A 22,022-nucleotide genomic window follows, 5' to 3' on the forward strand; every position below is an offset into this window, starting at 1 on the left:
ATGCAGGATTAACAAGACAGAAGGCTGTGGGCTTGTCTATCGTATTTTATTTTTTAATCTCTAACTTGATTATACGAAGATTACCCACAGCACTTAAAGATCCCTTGAGGGCGTGGACCAAGTCTGCCTTGCTTCCCCGCTACCTATGTCATACTGGATACTCAGAAAACACCAGGATAAGGGATGATGATGGACGTTTGAGAAAGATAATTCATGGGAGAAAAAGCTTAATATATTCTTAATGTCTCTTTAAAAAAAAAAGGATTGTCTCAACTATGTGGGAGCTGAAGATTAAGGCCTGCGAGCCGAGCCAGCATTGCAAATATTTGGTAGTGTTGACTGAAGAGCAAAAGCCTGGCTCTTTAAGCCATCAGACTATCGGAGACAGAGACAGCACACTTCCAGGCAGGCAGAGCCTGTCTTGGGTGCAGCCCAGACGGAATGCCGGTCATTTTCTTCTTGGAAAGCCTCCCCCCACCCCCACCCCCCGCCCCCGAGAGTGCCTGCGAGCTGAACTGAGATTGCTCTCCAAAAAGCATTTTGAATCGATTTCAAATGCATTGATAGCATTTGGTCAAAACCCAGAACTGGGGCTGGCTGGGGGGCGCGGGGGGGTGCTGGGCAAAGCTAGTCTGAATGGAGAAAACCAAAGGCAGATTTCCCCATCAGCCACCTTACCCATAAAAGAAGGCCGGTGTGTCTGTGCAGTGAGGCTGGTTTTGAGGAGCACGCACATTTGGATGTGGGGTCACGAGGGTGCATGTGCTACACACTGACCCTGGTTCTCATTCTTGTTTGTGGGATGAACCAACGAACCCTCACCTTCGGCCAGTCGCTGAACTAACTGGCCCATGTTTTCATATCCCAGTTTTAAAAAATCCCTGGATTTAAAACAGAGCGTTTGGGACTGTCTCGGTCACCGATTCCCTATCTAACATGCAGTATTTCTGTGATTTCCCTTAAGGACAAGAGTCCTGTGTTCTTCTTCACTATATCCTCCCGTCCAAGTCCAAAGCTGGACACGGCAGGCACAGACAGCCAGCAGTGTGGCAGTATTCCGGAAAAGCCTGGGCCAGGCTCCTCTGAGAACACGCTCAAGCCAGGATGTGGTGCTAGCGGTGATAAAGTGAGAGGGAGAGCACTGGATTCTTTGACCTGTAGCTACATTATGTAACCAGTTACAGAGCCCTCTACACTGCTTGTGGCGCTCAGGCTTGCTGCTAGATTTCCAAGGCACCGACGTCTAGCCCAGGCTTATCTTTACATTCACATGGATCAGGAAGAGATGGTTAAAGCCAACACCTCCCATACAATCTGGGATTAGAAGAAAGAATTGTGGCATTTTATACACATGTACATATGGTGGATATGTGGTGTGGTATGTGTGTGTGTTGTATGTATGTTTTATTTTTTAAAAAATATATTTTATTGATTTTTTACAGAGAGGAAGGGAGAGAGATAGAGAGCTAGAAAAGTCGATGAGAGAGAAACATCGACCAGCTGCCTCTTGTACACCCCTACTGGGGATGTGCCCGCAACCAAGGTACATGCCCTTGACCGGAATCGAACCTGGGGCCTTTCAGTCCACAGACCGAAGCTCTATCCACTGAGCCAAACCGGTTTCGGCTGTATATATGTTTTAAACCTGTACGGTGCAACTTGTTTTTAGACTGTGGAATCCGGTCCTGGTGGAGAATGATAAGCAGATTTGAAAGTCATTCCTGATAGCAGACCAGGATGGTCATCTTTTTCTTTTTTTAAAAAATATATTTTATTGATTTTTTTACAGAGAGGAAGAGAGTGGGACAGAGAGTTAGAAACATCGATGAGAGAGAATCATCGATCAGCTGCCTCCTGCGAACCCTCTCCACTGGGGATGTGCCCGCAACCAAGGTACATGCCCTTGACCGGAATCAAACCCAGGACCTTTCAGTCCTCAGGCTGACGCTCTATCCACTGAGCCAAACCGGTTTCCACCAGGATGGTCATCTTAATCTGTTTGCGTCCTCCCTTGGGGAGAGGCAGAGGACTCCACCGACAAGAGGGATGGGAAGGGAAGCAAGGAAGTCCCAGCAGGGAGGAAAGAGAAGGGCCACCGACGTGAGAGCTCAGCTGCCAGCAAACGATCTGATGCCCTGCATTGCTCCGAGGAGAGGAGGCAAGTCTTCCCAAATCCAGGTGCCCCAACATGACTGGGAAGGCCACACCCATCGGCCCACAGGCTGCCAACGCTGCTGCAGAACCAGTGAGGCACCTTAGGGAGCTGCCCGCCTTTCTGGAGGCATCACTGCCACAGCTGCCTTTCTCCTGGTGGGTGTTTGAACATCCTCCGAGCTGCCACCCAGAGCTGAAAAAGTTGTGTGTGTGGTGGTGTGATTTTTTTTTTTTTTTAAGGCAAAGTTAATTTCAGAAATCTGGTCCTAGGGCTACCAGCCAGTTCCTTCTCCCACCACCAGCCTGCAGGACCGACTGAGCAAGTGTATATAGAGCTTTGATGTCAACAGAGGTAGGCAGGGCAAGCCCCGGTGGAAAACTGTTGAAGTCAGCAGAGTTATCTCCGGCGGCACCCCTCCCTTCCCCCCAGCTTCCCCTCTCTCCACCCATTTCCCCCGCTCCCAGCTTCCAGCGCCTCCTTTCCCAGGGGACCTTGGGACGCATGAAAAACCCGCCATCAAAGTCTGCTTTTCTGCCCCCCCAAGACTAAAGCAAACAAAGGCGTGCATTCCATACATTTCCTGGGAAAAGGAAAAGAGTGCGCGCAGAGACCTGGTCTTGTGTGCTCCCTCCCTCGGTCTCACCCCGGGTCTGAAGCTGCCTCCCTGCCTCCTGGGGCTTTCCAAAAAGATTCCAAGGGGCCTCAGACCCACCCAGCTGCTGGGTCCGCGGCTCCAATGCAAACCACAAATTAGAAAATGATAAATCCCTGCTCGAGCCTCTTCCAGGAAAGACCATGTTGTCAAGATTAAGTTACAACCTCACGGACGTATGAGTGGGTCTAGCTGCTGACTAACTCTCACACTCCTTTTCCTGCTGGAGATGTGTTTTTTTTTCCTGCTTCATGAACTCTCCCTGTTGCTGAAAGAGCTGGAAACAAAGAAAAATGACTTGAAGGCAGGAAAAAAAAAACATCGGGGACTTTTTTAACCCATGGGAGCTTGTCCCCTGCGTTCTTATGTAACTGGCTGCTCTCTTTCGCTTTTGGGAAAACCCAAGGAAGTTGGACAAACCTCTCTCCTCCTGAGCACTTCACTGCCAGGGAATGGCGTCACGTGGGCAGCTGCACTCAGCTTCGAGCTCCAGATGGAACGTGTAGTGGGTGGTAAATCAAAGCTGCTCTGAGGAATGTGGGTCTTAAAGTATTTGCTCAGTGATTCGGGCAGGGATTGCAACATGCGTTACTGTATTTTGTTCCCATGAAAATCGATTCTTTGGCATTCTCTTCCCCTGACAGGGTCTCCCGGCCTAGTGGCAGAGGATGTGTGACAGGTCCTGAGGCCACAGGCACATGTTCCTGGAAGGATGTATGCTCCTCTAGGCCTCAGCTCCGGCAGGCAGGAGCAGGGGAGGGGACATACATGTTGCAGGCTCTTATCTCGCCTCCCCACAGGGTCTGTCAGGAGAAGCTCAGTGGTCCCAGGATACTCCAGTCTTGAGGACCATCAGACTGGGAGTCATCCTCATGGCAGCATTGACTCCTAAACTCCCCCTCTTGTTTATTTCACACGTCGGACCCTCCCCTGGCTTTCTGGGGACGGGGATGGGGGGGTTTGTTTGCTGATGTCATTTTGGGGTATCGCCCACGCCAAGCCACTGCGGGCCCTGCCCCGGCCACTCTTGTCTCTCTTTTTCTGAAGTCAGCCCTGCCGTCGTTACAGCTGCTTTTTCTAGGATACTTCACGTGGTAGAGAGAGAGTTATTTTCCTGTGATTATAGCTCTTTCTTCCAACGTTAACTAGTCTGGCGTCTCTATGATTATAGCTCATTAGGACTAGAGGGCACTTTTTTACAATACAGCCTTGTTTTTATTTATTTATTTATTTATTTTAAATAACATATTCTAACTTTTTTTTTTTTTGCACAGAAATATAAAGATGGAAACAATAATGGTTATTAATCCCATGGTTTGGATAACCCCTAAGAGTATTTCTTAAAGTAAAAATAACATGTACACAGAAAGAAAATTTAAAAGGCTAGTAGCTGGTAGATATAATAGAATTCAAGTCCATGTTTGTGTGATTCCAGAGCTTACACTTCTGACCACGTGACCCCATTCAATCCCACTCCCCTCCTTAGGGGTTAATGGTTAGTGTCTATGCTTCCAGGCCTTGCTTGAGATATATATAGTAATTATATGTCTATAGTTTTATTTGTACACAACTGGGATTATACCACTGGGAGAAAAGTTTAACATTGTGATTAATTAATGGACATTGGAGCAAGGCCATCTGAATTTAAGTCCCAGCTGGGTGACCTTAGACCAGTGGTTCTCAACCTTTTTAATGCCGCAACCCTTTAATACAGTTCCTCATGTTGTGGTGACCCCCAACCATAAAATTATTTAATATAATATAGTTCCTCATGTTGTCGAGTCCCACAGGTTGAGAACCACTGCTGTAGAGCCTGAGACCATCGGAAAACACAAATATTTACATTACGATTCATAACAGTGGCAAAATTACAGTTATCAAGTAGCAACGAAAATAATTTTATGGTTGGGAGTCACCACAACATGAGGAACTGTATTAAAGGGTCGTGGCATTAGAAAGGTTGAGAACCACTGCCTTGGACAAATTACCAACCTCTCTGAGACTCAGTTTTCCACAATGGGGGAAAAACTAGTACGCTCATTGTTATGGAAATTAGATTAGTTAATATATGTTAAGCTCTTTTTTGTTGCTGTTTGTTTGTTTTTTGTTCATCCTCACCCTAAGATATTTTTTTAAATATATTTTTATTGATTTCAGAGAGGGAGAGAGAGATTGAAACATCAGTGATGAGAGAGAATGGTCGATTGGCTGCCTCCTGCATGCCCCCCACTGGGGATGGAGTCCACAACCCGGGCATGTGCCCTTGATGGAATCAAACCTTGGAAACTTCTGTCCACAGGTGGATGCTCTATCTTCCACTGAGCCAATCCAGCTAGGGCCGAAGGACATTTTTTCCACTGATTTTTAGGGAAAGTGGAAGATAGAGGGAAAGTCAGAGAGAAACACTGAAGTGAGAGAAACACACTGATTGGTTGCCTTCTGCACACACCCTAACCAGAGCCCTGGTTAGGGGGGATCCTGAAACGAAGGTATAAGCCCTTCACCAGAATCAACCTGGGATCCTTTGGTCCATAGGCCGACTCTCTATCCACTGAGCCAAACCAGCTAGGGCTATGTTAAACTCTTAAAGTGATGCCTGATGCATAGAAAATGCTCAGTACCTGCTAGTTCTCCTAATTATTTCTACCCATACGTTGTACTGGGACTTGCTGTCTCCCTTACCAATGTATGTTAGGGTGGTATTCTACAGCAGTCTATGTAGACATGCCTCATTTTAAAAGTGGCTAGTATGGTCTTTCTTAAAACAATCACACCATGGTTGACTTACATGTACCCCAATATGGGTTGTTTCCAGTATTCAGCCCTTTCCCCTTGAGAATACAGAGTACTGGAGTCCATCAACATAACGGTCACCAGATATCAGTATGTTTATTCTACATCCCTATTTAACAAACACATATCTTGTTTACTATCTGCCTCACAATGTCCTCATTGCCTTTAAAATGTTAATTCATGTAATATTCATAGGACATCATTGAAGTAGGAACTATGATATTTCATCCCCATATTATAGATTGGGAAACGGAGGCACAGAGAGGTTAAGTAATTTACCCAAGATCTCAGAGCCAGGAAAAGCAGCCAGGGGTGGAAGTCCAAGCCAGGCAACCTGACTCCAAAGTCCATAGTCTTTTTTTAAATATATTTTATTGATTTTTTTTTTACAGAGAGGAAGAGAGAGTGTCAGATACATCGATGAGAGAGAAACATCGATCAGCTGCTTCCTGCACACTCCCCCACTGGGGATGTGCCCAAAACCAAGGTACATGCCCTTGATCGAAATCGAACCTGGGACCCTTCAGTCCGCAGGCCGATGCTCTATCCACTGAGACAAACCGGTTCCGGCGCAAGTCCATACATTTAACCACTCTCTACCTCTATGTTCTAAAATCTGTGGCAGCGCTTACATAAGACCTTGACCCTCATTCCTGCCTCACAGTTTACACCCATGTTGCGAGTGGGAAGTCAGCCTCTCAGGAATAGACAAGTAATCTAAAAGCAACATGATTTGCTAAATCAACCTGACTCCTCCAACTACCAAGAGCCATTGTTTCTAAAGACTGTTCCTGACACTAGCCAGGGCGTTGAGAAAGCCCTTCAAGTGATAATCCCAGCACTTGCCTTCAAAGGCCCCTGGTCTGCCTTTTTGTGCCAGGCTGGCCCTGAGCAAACCCACAATGCGCCTGCAAAAATAACCAAACATGTTTGTGTCGGGCCTGTGTACGGAACAGTGAACTTCAAATTAGGTGCTGCAAAACTCATGCAAATCTTTTCTTTTTCTGATTCTTGCCATGTCTGAGCCTTTCATAACTGACTTGGCCAACTCAAATTCCTAAAATGCTAGGATCAGAAAGTCTGGTCAAAAGTTTGCTAATAAAGTATAAAATCCTGGCTCCTCTGTTGTCCTCCTTTACTGCCCCATCCCTACCCTCAAGCTACTTTAGCTTTTAGACGTGTGTATACTAAATGCCTTTTTCTTTAGAGATATGGATGAGATATTTCTTTTGGAGTATGTCCAGACAATCTGGCAAATTCACACTTGACATTAACCACAGGGAAGCATATTTAAAAAAAAACAAAAACAGAGGAACAAGAAATAAAATTAGGGCAGATTGTGGGCCTACCCTCTTTGGGAATCAGAATATCTTTTTCAAATGAAAGATTTCATAAGACGAAATGGGTTTTGTTTTTTTGTTTTGTTTTGTTTTGTGTGTGTGTATTTAATGTTTTGCTTGCTTTGTTAGGAAGAGTTTAAGTTTTCATTTCAAAAGTTATTGTTCATTCTAACATTTATTTTCTTTTATAAATAGAGTTTATAAATAAACTTCTGTCTCTGGGTTCTGTCCTTATAGAAAGTACTTAAGGCCAGTTTTCTACCCATCTTGAAGCTTCAGTTTGGGCTCAAGGACCCTCCTATCTTGTTCTAGACAGGACACGCTGAAAGCAGAGCTGGCAATTGTGCATAACTTGCTATACTTTTTGAGCTTTTGCTGTGGCTCTAGCCCTTTAAGTTTTAGGAAACAGGGTGGGAAGTAGGGAGATCATGAAGACTGGGGAGAGGGGCTATGATGGGAACAGGAAATAGAGTCTTCTCAGGAACTCCTTTCTGCTCATTTACTCTCCAAACCGCATCTGTACCACATGTTTAGCCTAACTCCTCTCACAGGGAGGTAGTTGAGCAAGGAGTTGACTGGGTTGGGATGGAACCATGGGCTTGTCTTACCCTTAATTACAATGCATAAAGCTGGAGATTGAATATAAGAAACTACAGGGTGGGGGGAAAGTAGGATTACAGTTGTATGTTCATGAAACACAGAGTTTATTCTTGTATTATTATTATTTATTAATTGTTGTATTGTCTTCCATGTGAACTACTGTAAATCTACTTTTCCCCCACCCTGTATATACTGGCAGAATTAAGTTGATTGAAAAAGAAGCAATCCATTTTTTCATTAAAAATATATATCACACACATACAAAAAAAATATCTTTCACACACACCTGTTTCCCAAAATCAATCACCATATCCACCTGCCCCAGTGGCATCTAATGGGAACTGCTCTAACCCCTGGTCCCTGATGAAGAAGTACTGGTAGGTCCAGTAGACATGCTTTGTGTCATATGATCCAGCTCCCTGATCTCTGATTTTCTTATAGCTGATTGGATTCTTAAAAACTAGCATCAGTTCCTCAAAATGTTAATCATAGAGTTATTACCATATGTACCATATGACCCAGCAATTCCATTCCTATGAAAACATATGTGCACATGAATACCTTTACACCAGTTCATAGAAGCATTCTTCATAATAGCTAAAGAGTGGAAACAACTCAACTGTCCATCAACTGATAAATGGATAAACAAATCAGTATATCCATACAATAAAATACCAGTAGGTCATAAAAAGAAATGAAGTTATGATACAAATGGATAAACCTTGAATAAGTGAAAGAATAAGTGGAAGAATCTAGACAAAAAAGATTATTTTTTTGTCTGATTCAATTTATATGAAATGTCTGAAATAGACAAATCCATAGACACAGGAAGTAGATTAGTGGTTGATAAGGGCTGGGCAGAGTGAGTAATAGACAATGACAGCTAATGGGCCTGGAATTTCTTCTGGCAGAGATTTAAAATTTTGGAATAAGATAGTGATGATGGTTGCACTACTCTGCATATACTAAAATATTGAGGATAGTATTTACTTTAAAAGGTTGCATTTTAGGACATTTGAATTATAACCCAATAAATCTGTTATTATAAAAATTATATATACAAAAAACATAGCAAAACAAACAAAGAAAAAGTGGTGCCATAAAGTTGAAAACCAAGAAGAAACCACATAATTCTCTCTCTCATCTTTGCTTCCCTGTGGACATCTGCTTCATTCTTGTCTGTACAAATCAGCTTTCCTAGCTTTTACATGCGCATAATAAACAGACTATGAACCCCACAGTTCAAAACTTGTATTTTGTGACTAAATAGAGGGCCATATATATATTTTCTTTTCTTTCTGGACATACAACTAGATTACATTTCCCAGCATCCTTTGCAGTTCCATAGGGTCATGTGATGAGTTATGGTCAGTGGACTGTAGGCAGAATTGATGTATACTACTACTTCTAGGCCTCACCAGTTAAAAAAAAAAAAAAACCTACTCTGCACACCTCTATCTTCTCCCTCTTCCTTTTACTAAGGCCTTTGAGAATAGATGAGCCACTAGATTGAAGAAGCCAGGGTACTTGATAAAATTTATGCAGCATACCATTTCCCCACCTCCAATGACCTACATTATACTGCGATATGACTGAGAAATAAAGTTAAACTCCTGAAATTTGGGGATTGGTGGTTCTAGCAGTTAAACTACTCTGATGATATATGTCCTCTCACCCACAATGATTGCCTGGCTCTTGATTCCAATTGAAATCTTCAGGTAAGAAAATTGTATTGGTCCAAAGTGAGTCAGGTAGTCTCTTAGTTCAGTCAACTAAAGCCAGAACTGAGACCCAGCCCCTGGGGGCCTACTAATGGAAGTGAGAGGCATTGTTGCAGTGTTTCCCAAAGTGTGGTAGGCATACCTTCAGGGGTACGGGAAGAGTTTGGTGGGGGTACGCGTTGCACCGGAGTTTGGTGGGGATATGCATTGCACCGTGCTTAGCTGTGCCTAATTCTACATTCTCATGAGTACGAGGGGTACTTAGCGTTACAAAAATTATAGAAGGGGTACACATATGTCAAAAGTTTGGGAAACACTGGTTTAGGGAAAAGATGGCTACTGTGGTGGTTAAGTAGGAAGGGTCAGTGTGAATTAGGGCGATGAATGTGTGTTGTGCGGAGCAGCTTTTTGTTTCTCTCCCCAACAGATTCGTAGATATACAGTCATGTGCTGAATATAGTCATGCGCTGCTTAACAATGGGGATATGGTCTGAGAAATGGGTCATTAGGTGATTTCCTCATTGTGTGAACATCACAGAGAACACTCACATAAACCTAGGTGGTCTACCAGTGGTCGGCAAACTCAGTCAACAGAGCCAAATATCAACAGTACAATGATTGAAGTTTCTTTTGAGAGCCAAGTTTTTTAAACTTAAACTTCTTCTAACGCCACTTCTTCAAAATAGACTTGCCCAGGACGTGGTATTTTGTGAAAGAGTCACACACAAGGGGCCAAAGAGCCACATGTGGCTTGAGAGTCGCAGTTTGCTGACCATGGGTCTAGCCTGTTACACACTTAGGCTCCATAGTATAGCCTGTTGCTCCAAGTCTACAAGCCTATGTGGCATGTATTATAACTATAGGAAACGTGAGATCAAATCAAGTACAAGAAAAAATGATAGACGTGGTAAACATGAGATGTATGAGACTGCTGCCAGCATAACATCACACATGCTTTTACAGTAAGAGTACACTCTAACATACAAAAAAGTAAATACATAAACCAGTACCATAGTCATTTATGATCATTATAGAGTATTATGTTCTGTATATAATTGTATGTGCTATACTTGCGTACAGTATATATAAATGGTTTGTTTACACCAGTATCACCACAAACTTGTGATAATGGGTTGCATTGTGAAGTTACAATGTCATTGGGAAATAGGAAATTTTCAGCTCCACTGTAATCTTATGGGGCCATTAGCATGTATGCATTAACCAAAATGCTGTTATATAGCGTAACACTGCAGATACAGATGTGGGTATGAATATAGATTATACACATATAGACATTCTGGTTCCTAATTCTGAAGGTAAAGTTTCTTTTAGGCAATTTGAAAAATATTCCCCAACTCCCCAAAGATCAAGTCACCATTTTGCATACTTCCTTCTTTCCTTTACTGTCCATTTCTTTCCTTCCTTCCATCCTAAGAGGCAGTATAATGTGGTTAAGAGTGGTTAACTTTCTAGAATGGGACTAGCTGGCAATAGCCTTGCTTCACCACTTTCTGGCTCTATGACTTTGGGCAAATTATTTAACTGCTCTCTGCCTAAATTCTCCTACCCACATGAGATATTAATGATAGCACTTACCATAGAGAAGTTTCATGAAGGTTAATGAGGTAATACGTATGTTCAGTGTTTAGTATAGTGCCTGGTACACAGTGAGAACTTATTTACTACTTGTTGTTACTGTGTCTAAAACTGCATCCCCCAAATTTTTAATTTTTTTCTTGTATGTTCTAAGGATGGAAGGTGGACTGTTTGTAGTGACAACTTTTTATGTTCCTAAGGATCCAAAAGACGTGTCAACCAGTTGTTCTTGGGGACATCCTGAACTGGTGGAGGAATCCAAGTACAGATGTTTTAGATGGAGATGCTGAGGTTTCTGTTTAATAACGCAAGCAGCCATTTTCATTGGGGGCAGGTATACCTCTGTCTAGATTATTTCAACATCTTGCTTCTTCTATTGAAGGACAGAAATAAGAAGTTGGGGTCCCAGGACTTGGATCAAGAGTATGAGAGGAGCTGAAACCGATTTGGCTCAGAGGATAGAGCATCAGTCTGAAGACTGAAAGGTCCTGGGTTCGATTTCTGTCCAGGGCATGTACCTTGGTTGTGGGCACATCCCCAGTGGGGAGTGTGCAGGAGGCAGCTGATCGATGTTTTGAATTCTCTATCTCCCTTCCTCTCTGTAAAAAATCAATAAAATATATTTAAATAAATAAATAAATAAGAGTATGAGAGGAGGCTGCCATCCAGGAGGGTGGGGCAGGCTCCAGCATCACCATGGTTGGCAGAGAGCTAAGGAGAGGGCCTGCCAGATGGGAGCTCCTGGAAAGAGCTGTGAGGGGGAGCTTTAGGGGCAGTGATATCAATATCCACTTGGAAGCTTTCTTTTTCTGCATGGTGATTTTCTTATGTAATCCTTAAGGCTTCATTAAGTTTGTTAACATTGCATCCTTATGTTAGTTGCTTCTTGGGAAAATAGAAGGTTTTCACATTTCATGTAAGGTAGATATGAAAGAGTGACCGTCAGCTGGAAAAGCCATTATGAGCTTGGAGAGTCCTGGAGCAGGCCTGCTGAGTGTAAGGTGACCGCTGCAAACCAGCGTGGATTAGCGAATCTGAAACACTGCTGGAGGTGTTCAGAAAGACCTGGAGAGATGATGGAACTTCTTGTAGTCATACAGGATGGAGACTAGAGTTATAGTGTATGGAAGGAAGGTAATCCAGGAAGGCTTGAAAATCTGCTCTATCTATCTATCTACCTATCTATCTATCTATCTATCTATCTATCTTCTATCTATCAATCTACCGTGTGTGTATATATGTATGTGTGATATATGTGTGTATGTGTGTTATGTATGTGTATGTGTGATATAGAAGAGTGGGTATACACACACACATACACACACATATGTGTGTTTACATGTGTATACAGATTTCCCCTACTATCTGAAAGTAGAGAGTTCTTATGAACACTTTTGTAAGCCAAAATGGCATAAAATGAAGAAAAAAAACTATCATTAATTTATATGGAAAATATTTTGAGCATTCCTAGACCCAAAACATAACCTACCAAATCATACCAAATCCGCTTAATAACGTCCAGTTTTAAGCTAAGTGTAAACACTTTTATGAGCTTTCTTAGGCTTTTCTGGTGCTTGGGACACATCTTGCTAACAGATGCACAAAGTAAGTCGAGATAAAGCACAGATGCTCACAGACACAGTTCAAAGCCACGGCGCTTAACGCTGAGTGTAGTTCCCAGGGAAGGAGCTGGCAGGGCTACTCTCTCTGCCCCGGGTGGGTGCTGCCTCGATAACAGCTGTTGCAAAACAAAAGCTGAAAGCTATTTGTGCTTTTCACCTTTTTTTTTTTTTTTTTTTTTTTTTGTAAAAGTGAAAATCCCCTTTGGATATGTTCGGGTTATTGAAAATAGGTACTAGAGTAGGTCTTTCGTAAAAGCAAAGTGTCACGATGCAAACTTTCAAAAAGTGGGGGATACACATATATATACAACTGTGTGTTGTCTGTGTATAGAATATATAGTATATCACCATTGGGTTTATAGTATACTAGAGGCCCCGTGCACGGAATTCATGCACTCGGGGCCAGAGGGGGTCCCTCAGCCTGGCCTGTGTCCTCTAACAATCCGGGAGCCCTCAGGGATGTACAACTGCTGTCAGTGAGGCATCCTTAGCTCTGTTACGGAGGCGGGAGAGGCTCCTACCACCACCGCTGTGCTTGCCAGCTGTGAGCCCAGCTTCTGGCTGAGCAGTGCTCCCCCAGTGGGTGTGCACTGACCACCAGGGGGCAGCTCCTGCATCTAGTGTCTGCCCCATGGTGGTCAGTGCTCATCATAGAGACTGGTCGTTCTGCCATTTGGTCAATTTGTATATTAGCCTTTTATTATATAAATTATTTTTTACTTAACTTTATATCATGAAGTATTCTTACATATTATTGAAATACTTAACAAGTATATACTGAATATATTGAAGTATTGATACTTAAGTATATACTGAATAATGTCAACCTATTATATGCCATGATTTATTTAACTAATTCCAATTACTGGACCTTTTTTTTTTTTTAGGTTGTCACTGCTGTAAATAACACTGCAGTGAGCATTCTTACATAGTGTTTGCATATTTTAGAAACTGTTTCTCAAAAGAAGTTCTCAGAAGAGTATTTTCTGTGGCTAATGGCATGAATGATTTTAGGTTTTTTATATAGATTGACAAATTGCCCGCTGGAAAGACCCCGCTCAGAAAAATTCCGTAACTTCCACAACCACTGCAGCCCCCACCCTCTCAGAATTATAAGGGTGTCCATTTCACCCCATCTTTGTGAGATAACTTGTACATTTGAGAGATGAGCTGTGCTCACTTGAAGAGCTGAATCCATGAGTCTTTTTTTTTTTTTAATGTATTGAGGTGACATTGGTTAATAAAATTATACAGGTTTCAGGTATACAATTCTACAATTCATCTCTACAGACAGAACTCTCTATTTTCCCTTAAAGACAGATTTTTCTTAATTCTCCCCTTTTTACTTTGAAGGCAAGGTGAAATGATCCATCTCTTGGTGGCATGACTGAGGGGAAGCTTTGTCTCTGACTCAAATTTACCGCTACATTTACCTAGATCCTGGCTCTAGGTAAATACCTACCAGGCTACATAACATATTTACAGTGCCCATGTCTTTAAAATATCATTCTGGGGAATGTTAATGAAAATGTGATGGGGGCATGGAGACCACTTACAGGACCAGCCTGCCTTCTCTAATGTCGGCTAGTGAAGAGTCTCAGGGCATATTCAATGTCATAGCCATAAGAGGAATGTTACAAGTGATGTGCTTACACCAGCTGCCCTGGCTCTCCCTTAAGTACACCCCTCAGTTCAAGTGTACTCATGAGCAGCTCAGCATCCCCGCACCCCAGGTGGGCAAGAATGAGTACGGTACAGTCCACTGGGGAACATCTACCTTTTTTCTGGCCCTGCTTCCAAATGGGGAAGTGGGGGCTCAGGGAAAGCATCTATGCAAGCTGTTCACTTTCCCTGACTTCATTACTTCATGGGAAGTCATTCTCTAGAAGTACACTGGGGCTCTGTTCTGCACTTTAAACACGTGACCTCACACATTCTCCACTGAGCAGATATGAAAACTAAGCAAGAAGTTTAGCTGCATCCCTTGAATCATACTGAAATCATGAAAGAACCTGGACTAGTACTGTACATCTCCTTTTATTTTTAAATATATACATTTTATTGATTTTTTACAGAGAGGAAAGGAGAAGGATAGAGAGTTAGAAACATCGATGAGAGAGAAACATCGAGCAGCTGCCTCATGCACATCCCCCACTGGGGATGTGTCCACAACCAAGGTACATGCTCTTGACCGGAATAGAGCCCAGGACCCTTCAGTCCGCAGACCGACGTTCTACTCATTAAGCCAAACTGATTTTGGCCATTTCCTTTCATTTTTTAAAAAAGAAGATTGTATCTGATATCCAAAGTAATGCATGTGTATTGTAGAGACAAAAAAGGTACAGAGAATAAAATAGCAATCATCCAGGATCCCAGAACCCAGAGATTACCACTATTAACATTTTGGTAGGTTTTTATCCCCATTTCTTTATACATAGATCTGTCTACAACCACCTCTTTTGTAATCCTGAGCTCATACAGAATTATTTTATAATCTCCTTTGTGTGTGTGTGTGTGTGTGTGTGTGTGTGTGTGTGTGTTGTAGGTGATATCTGATTTTGCACCATTAAAAATAATATTGTGAGAAGAGTTTTTGGCAGATACAGCTTTGTATATTTGAGCTAATTTTTCAAAGTGAAGTTGCTGAGTTAAATGTTGTCACATTTCTACTATTTGGATAAATAGTGCTAACGTGCCCTGCAGAAGTGTTGACCATCTTACATACCTATTAATTATATACACTGAGTGGCCAGATTATTATGATCTCTGAATGTATAATAAATAACCTCTGAATGTATAATAAATAATCTGGCCACTCAGTGTGTGTGTGTGTGTGTGTGTGTGTGTGTGTGTGTGTGAGCTTCTTGTCCTGGCTGGTTTGGCTCTGTGGTTAGAGCATCAGCCTGTGGACCAACAAGTCACGGGTTCAATTCCCAGCCAAGGGCATGTACCTCAGTTGCAGGTGCCCCAGCGGATGCCTGAGGGAAGCAACTAATTGATGTGTCTCTCTCACGTGGATGATTCTGGATGTTTTTTTCTCTCTCTCTTCTCCCTCCTCTTCCTTCTCTTTCTCACTCTCTCTAGAAATCAATGGGAAAATTATCCTTGCATGAGGGTTAAAGAAAAAAAAAGCTTCTGTATCACCTATCTGGAGACACACACACATATGTACACAGACATGCAATCTGCTTGTGTGTACATGCATGTAAAATTATTAACAAAAAAAACCTAAGCAAATTATTCATTTTCTATTTCTTCCAGTCTTTTTCCAAAAGTAATTTCCGTCTGCCTAAAAGCAAATTGATGCAGTAACATCCTTATGGCTCCTCCTGTGATGAACCTGTGATAGGCACTTGAAGATTGCCTTCCTGAAGTTTGCAAGCAAAAGGGAAACTGCTTCTTAAGCCCATTGGAAAGGCTTTATGTGCTTTAATTACATCCACGAAGAACCAGAAACTTGGGATGGGAAACGTCCAGATCTTTAATCTTATTATTATAGTCCAAGTATCGATATATTGCACTTGAAAACTGCTTATGACTTCTTAAATTTCTAGTTGCAATTTATTTTTTAAATGCCTGTTCTTTGCTCAGAGACTTCTAACCTTTGGAAAGAGAAACATTGACAGTAAAAAAGAATAAATCTTACATTTTATTTTTATGATTATTTAAATCAAAGGCCACTCAAATGGTATTTATAATAATAAAAGGGTAATATGCAATTCTACCAAACAACCGAGCAGTGGAACGACCATCCGAACAACCTTCCAGACAAACTTGGGGCTGAGAGGGCCAAGCCCCTTGCATGAATTTCATACATTGGGCCTCCAGTGCTTTTATAAGATACTAGAGACCCAATGCATGAAACTCGTGCACTGGGGGTGAGAGGAGGGGGGAGGGGGGGAGGGGGAAGCCCAGCCTGCTCCCTCTCATAGTTCAGGAGCTCTCAGGTTCTGTCCGACTGATGGCTTAGGCCTGCTCCCTTTGGGCCTTTCCTCGGTGTAGGACATCAATTATTAAAAATAATAATAATAATATTCTGAGAATAAGACATAAATAAGGATGAGAAATTATTTAAGGAATGTTGATTATATTAGCTTATAGTATAAACAAACTAGTGGAGTGAGGAGGGTAGTAGTGGGGAAGAAGTATCCAGCAGGTAATTAGTGGAGGATCTAGGAAATCAGGTTCTTCAGCTCAGGGAGGAAATGCAAGAGAGGATATATTGATAGTAACCCTGGCTTGCAAGCATAATCAGGTAGCCCTGATTCTAAAAATTTGCCCCTTTACCATAGTTTAGCTCCAGTTAATTTTTTCTGCTTCTGCTCTTCTTTGTCCATTCACTTCACAAATACGTATTGAGATTTTGCATATGCCCGGGACCTTTCTGGGAGCTGAGAATTCAGCAGTCAACAAGACAGTCAAAATCCTGCCAAACGTCTTTAAACTGTAGCCTACTTGTATATGTTCTCCTCCCTCTTTCACACCACCCTCTCAGCATTTAAGCCCTGAACCCTGATTTCTTTTCCCGCCATCATGATCAAAGAGCTCTCTAAAAATCAGTGGTTTTCTAATCATTGTATCTAGGGCTCCATTCTCCATTCTTATTTTCCCTGGACCCTCTACTATTGAATAGCATCTGATTTCCATAGTATTTTTTCTTAAGTCTTGGTTTCTTTGGGTTCTGTGATGTGCCATTAACATGATTCTCCTCCTACATCTGTTACTTCTTCTTCCCTAACTCCTTCTCTTGCCACCTAAATATTGGCATTCCCTCAAATTCTACATTCAGCTCATTTCCATTTCCTCTCTCTCAAACCTTTTCACTTGACAATTTCTCATGGCTTGCATCTTTGGCTCCAGTTAGAAGTATCCTCAGTCTGTGTTTCCAGACCCAATCCTCACCTAAATTCTAATCCCACATTTCAAATTATGTGCTGGAAGCTTCCATCTGGGCACCTGGTCATGATACCAGCACAATTTGTTTAACACTAAAGTCCGTGTTTATACCACATAGGGCTCTCAACTACAAACAACAGAAGCCCACTCTGGCTCACAATAGCAGAAAATGAATCCACTGGGAGGATATCAGGTGGTCACTGGGTCAATAGGGATTGCAGAGGACCAAGCCTGGAAAATGGGCAGGAATCCAGACAATCTGGGGCATGGAGAGCACCACTAAGTTCAACCACAGGAGGTGCCTTTTGAGGATGCTTCTCTGGAGCTGGCTGGCCCTCCTCATTCCCCCACACAGGATCACTGTGCATCTTCAATTTTCCAGCTACCTTCTAGTCTTGGTCCCTAACTGGTAGTTTTTGTGTTATGTATCCCAGATTAAAAGACTGGGCTAGGGCTTCCAGTTGGTCAAAGTCATGTGCCCGAGCCCCCGCTGCCAAAGGTGACCTCTAATTCCCTTCAGCTTTCCACAAAAGGAAAGGGGTCCTGACACAGGCCAACAATAACAACAACAACAATAAAAGGCAATTAACCACTATATTTTCTTTTTTTTAAAAATATGTTTTGTTGATTTTTTACAGAGAGGAAGGGAGAGGGATAGAGAGTTGGAAACATCAATGGGAAACATCGATCAGCTGCCTCCTGCACACCTCCCACTGGGTATGTGCCCGCAACCAAGGTACATACCCTTGACTGGAATGGAACCTGGAGGACTTTCGACGCTCTATCCACTTTGCCAAACCAGTTAGGGCTATATTTTCTTTTCTTTACGTTCTTGTTTGCATTTAATGTTGCCATCATCCTCTTCGACACTGGGAGTTGCACCTGGGTAACCTCCTTCCTCTCTCTTAGCTTCTGAGACAGCCCGTCATCCAGGTCTGCAAGGGTTTTGTTTGTTGTTCATTTATTTGTTGTTTTCCTTCAACTTTTTTTTTCTTTTTGGACCTTCTGCAACTACCACTCCACTGCAGCAGCCTCCTAACTGCATTTCCTATTTCCAGGGTCTCTTCCAATTTATCCACGCATAGGTTAATTTTTCTATAGCAACACTTTGATAATATCACTTGTTGCTAAAATTGCATCGTTGATAGCTGTCTCAGCCTGGCATTGGAGGATTCCCCACAGTAGAATTCCAGTGATAGGAAGAGGCAAACTAATGCAATGGAAAGAATTTGTATACTCTTGAGGCTCATTTTCCTGGTCTTTTTAAAAAAAAAAAAAGGAGATTAAAAAGGCATACATCCTAGAGCATTTTTCAAGTCAGCTCTTCAAAAGTTGGAAAGGTGTTGTAATTAGGTTGCAACATCAACTCACAGATACTTGCAATGGACAATATTCAATTACAGACCTGTCTGGCTCAGCACCTTAAGTGAGGTTGTCATGATTGTGGTTTTTACACAGGCAGGTTGGGATTAGCATGCTTCATGTTTGGGGGCTAACTGGCAATCTATTCACCATTTTTAGCCTTGTTTCTAATTTCAAACAGTTGACTTACAAAAGACCTTTTGGAAATACTTTGTTTGCAAATAGAGAGCTTTCAGTGTTATTAATGTTCAGAGTTGAATTTCCCTGATTGGCTGCTTTCCATGACAACGTTGTTATTGAAACGCATTTTCCTGTAGAATTTCAATTTTGTGAGAAGCTGCTATGGATTCCTTGTGGGGAAATAGTATATAGTGATGGTGGACAGATGAAAATGATCAGTTCTTATTTTTAAGGCTTGCCCAACATCCAGTAAATGTGGTGAAGCTCTAGCACACAGAAACTTTATTGGTTCTGCAGTTTCAGTAAGTTTAAGCCTCACATCATATCACAAATTCTGGGAAAACACAGCTCCGTAGCCCAGGTTGGGTCTCTTCTCTGTACCAGTCATGCATGGCACCGTCAGAGCTACTAAAATCAACCTGAGTGAGCCCCCATATTTGTTCACTCACTCCTGCATCCACAGAGCAAATCCCCAGAAATGAAGCCTGTTTGGTGATTTCCAGAGGGTAGATTTCAGTCTCACAAGCACTTGCCAAGAATTTACACACAGCACTGCTAATTGCTTGATTCCTTTCTGAGGTCAGCAAGTGTGGAAAGCCTTGGGTGAAAGATAACAATCTTGCCAAGATTGGTAAAACAGTTATTTTAAATCAGTTTTGTAGGTGAGTGTGTGAATTAATATGCACTGTAACACACACACACACACACACACACACACACACACATATATATATGGTTTTGCACCTTTAATGAAATTAACAGATGTTTATGATGTTAAAATAATATAAAAGAGAAATCCCCTGTATCTCTTCTTACCTTTTCCTTCCCCTACTCAATTTCATTTCCCAGAGGGAACTACTTAAAAAAAATAGAAAAAAACTTTGGAGTATATCCTCTCACACTTTTTGTTTGTTTGTTTCTCTTGCAGTAATTTTAAATTATCCCTAGGCATTCTTTTAAAAAAAAAATACTTTTTATTCGTTTTTTTATAGAGAAGAAGGGAGAGGGATAGAGAGTTAGAAACGTCGATGAGAGAGAAACATCGATCAGCTGCCCCCTGCACACTTTCTACTGGGGATGTGCCCACAACCAAGGTACATGCCCTTGACCGGAATTGAACCTGGGACCCTTCAGTCTGCAGGCCGATGCTCTATCCACTGAGCCAAACCAGTTAGGGCCTAAGCATTCTTTATGATTAGGAGAAGCTAGAACATTGCCATTTAGCCTCTTACACATGTTGGAACTTTTTCATACACTGCTTATGTTAAACATAGAATAAAAGTAAAGAACCCCCCCCCCCCCTTTTTTTTTTACTTTTGTAAAAACAAAAGCAACAGAAACAGGCAGATTTATTATGACGTTAATGAAACACGCTCCGTGAGTGTCTTCCAAGGCTCTAGGAAAGTTTGTCTTTCCACTATAATCTCACTTACACATAAGTTATTGCTGGCAGTCTTCATTTAGCAATAGGTTCCAGGAATAATTCGATGACCCCTGACATCTTGTCATGGAGGTAAGGACTAGAGGTTATAATGTGATATGAATATATGGCTGCCACTGGAAGTATGTGGGTAGTGTGGTAGAAACAAGGACTGAAACATGAGCCAGAAGCTAGTCTAGGGAAAATTATTCTAATAATCATATATATATATATATATAAAATTGTAAGTGGAAATTTTTTTTCTTATTGATGTCAAACCACAATGGAAACTCTCTCCTGTCAGGAATATAATTAATAATGCAGTGCGTTTAGTTTAAAATTCACCCTATATTTTATGTCTTTTTTTTAAAAAATGTGAATTACCTGAATTAGAATTAATCAGAATTCCTACAGCAATACTACAAACAACCTGTGAGAAGTGGTTTTTTTTATGCATCCCAGCTATCAGCAATAAAAACAATTTGATCAACCACTCCAAAAACTAAAAACTAAAATATCTTTTTATCTTATTAAAAAGTTATTTTAAAAACACTGTCATATTCATAGCACTTTAAAAAACAAACAGGTTCTGGGTACAGCAAAGGATAGGCCCCAGCAAAGGATATCTATTAAGAGAAAAAAAATCATAATAAGAAGTAATCAAAGAGAATGCAAATTCCTATTCTTTTACTTGACAGAGTGTTGTATGTAGAAACAGAAGAGCAATTGTCAGAATCAAGGCCTTCTTAAATATTAAATGGTTAGACTTAGAAACTTAGAGGAATGAAAATATATATAGCAGAGGAAACTTTGGGTAAATAATTTAATTTTGAAGGAGGAAACTTTAGAAACCATTTTGTCTATAATTTGAATTTATCTTGGCTGCCTTATGGCCAGTCTCCACATAATATGGTTTTCAGAAGACACACAAGTCTGATATCCAAAAAAGAAATGAAAAGTAATTTAGATTTTTAAGGAAGATTTTTAAAGAGGCACCAAAAGGGAAATGTATACTGCAAGACAGTAACAAAATATTTTTTTAAATATATTTTATTGATTTTTTTTCCTACAGAGTGGAAGGAAGAGGGATAGAAACATCGATGTGAGAGGAACATCGATCAGCTGCCTCCTGCACACCCCACACTGGTGATGTGTCTGCAGCCAAGGTACATTCCCTTGATCAGAATCAAACCTGGGACCCTTCAATCCATAGGCCAATGCTCTATGCACTAAGCCAAACTGGTTAGGGCCAAAATATATATTTTTTAATGTTGGTTTTTAATTGATTTTAGGGAGAGGAAAGGAGAAACATAGATTTACTGTTCCATTTATTCATACATTCATTGGCTGATTTTTGCATGTGCCCTGATTCGGGATAGAACTCTCAACCTTGATGTATTGGGACAATGTTCTAACCAACTGAGCTATCTTGGTGTATTGGGACAATGTTCTAACCGACTGAGCTATCTTGGTGTATTGGGACAATGTTCTAACCAGGGAGCAACAAAATGTTTAATAAGTCTACCATCTAATTCCTCTCAGTCCCTGTCATTATGGTAGCTGCTATCTCATATTTCTCATCTCTGTTCTTCATTCTGTTTCTCTCTCCTGCAACTCTTCTAGATTGACTCTCATTCTCCCCTTCCCAACTCAGTTCTTTATTATTGTGTAGACCAATTTTGTTC

Source organism: Pipistrellus kuhlii, unplaced genomic scaffold (genome assembly GCF_014108245.1).
Source record: "Pipistrellus kuhlii isolate mPipKuh1 unplaced genomic scaffold, mPipKuh1.p scaffold_m20_p_13, whole genome shotgun sequence".
Classification (NCBI taxonomy): Eukaryota; Metazoa; Chordata; class Mammalia; order Chiroptera; family Vespertilionidae; genus Pipistrellus; species Pipistrellus kuhlii.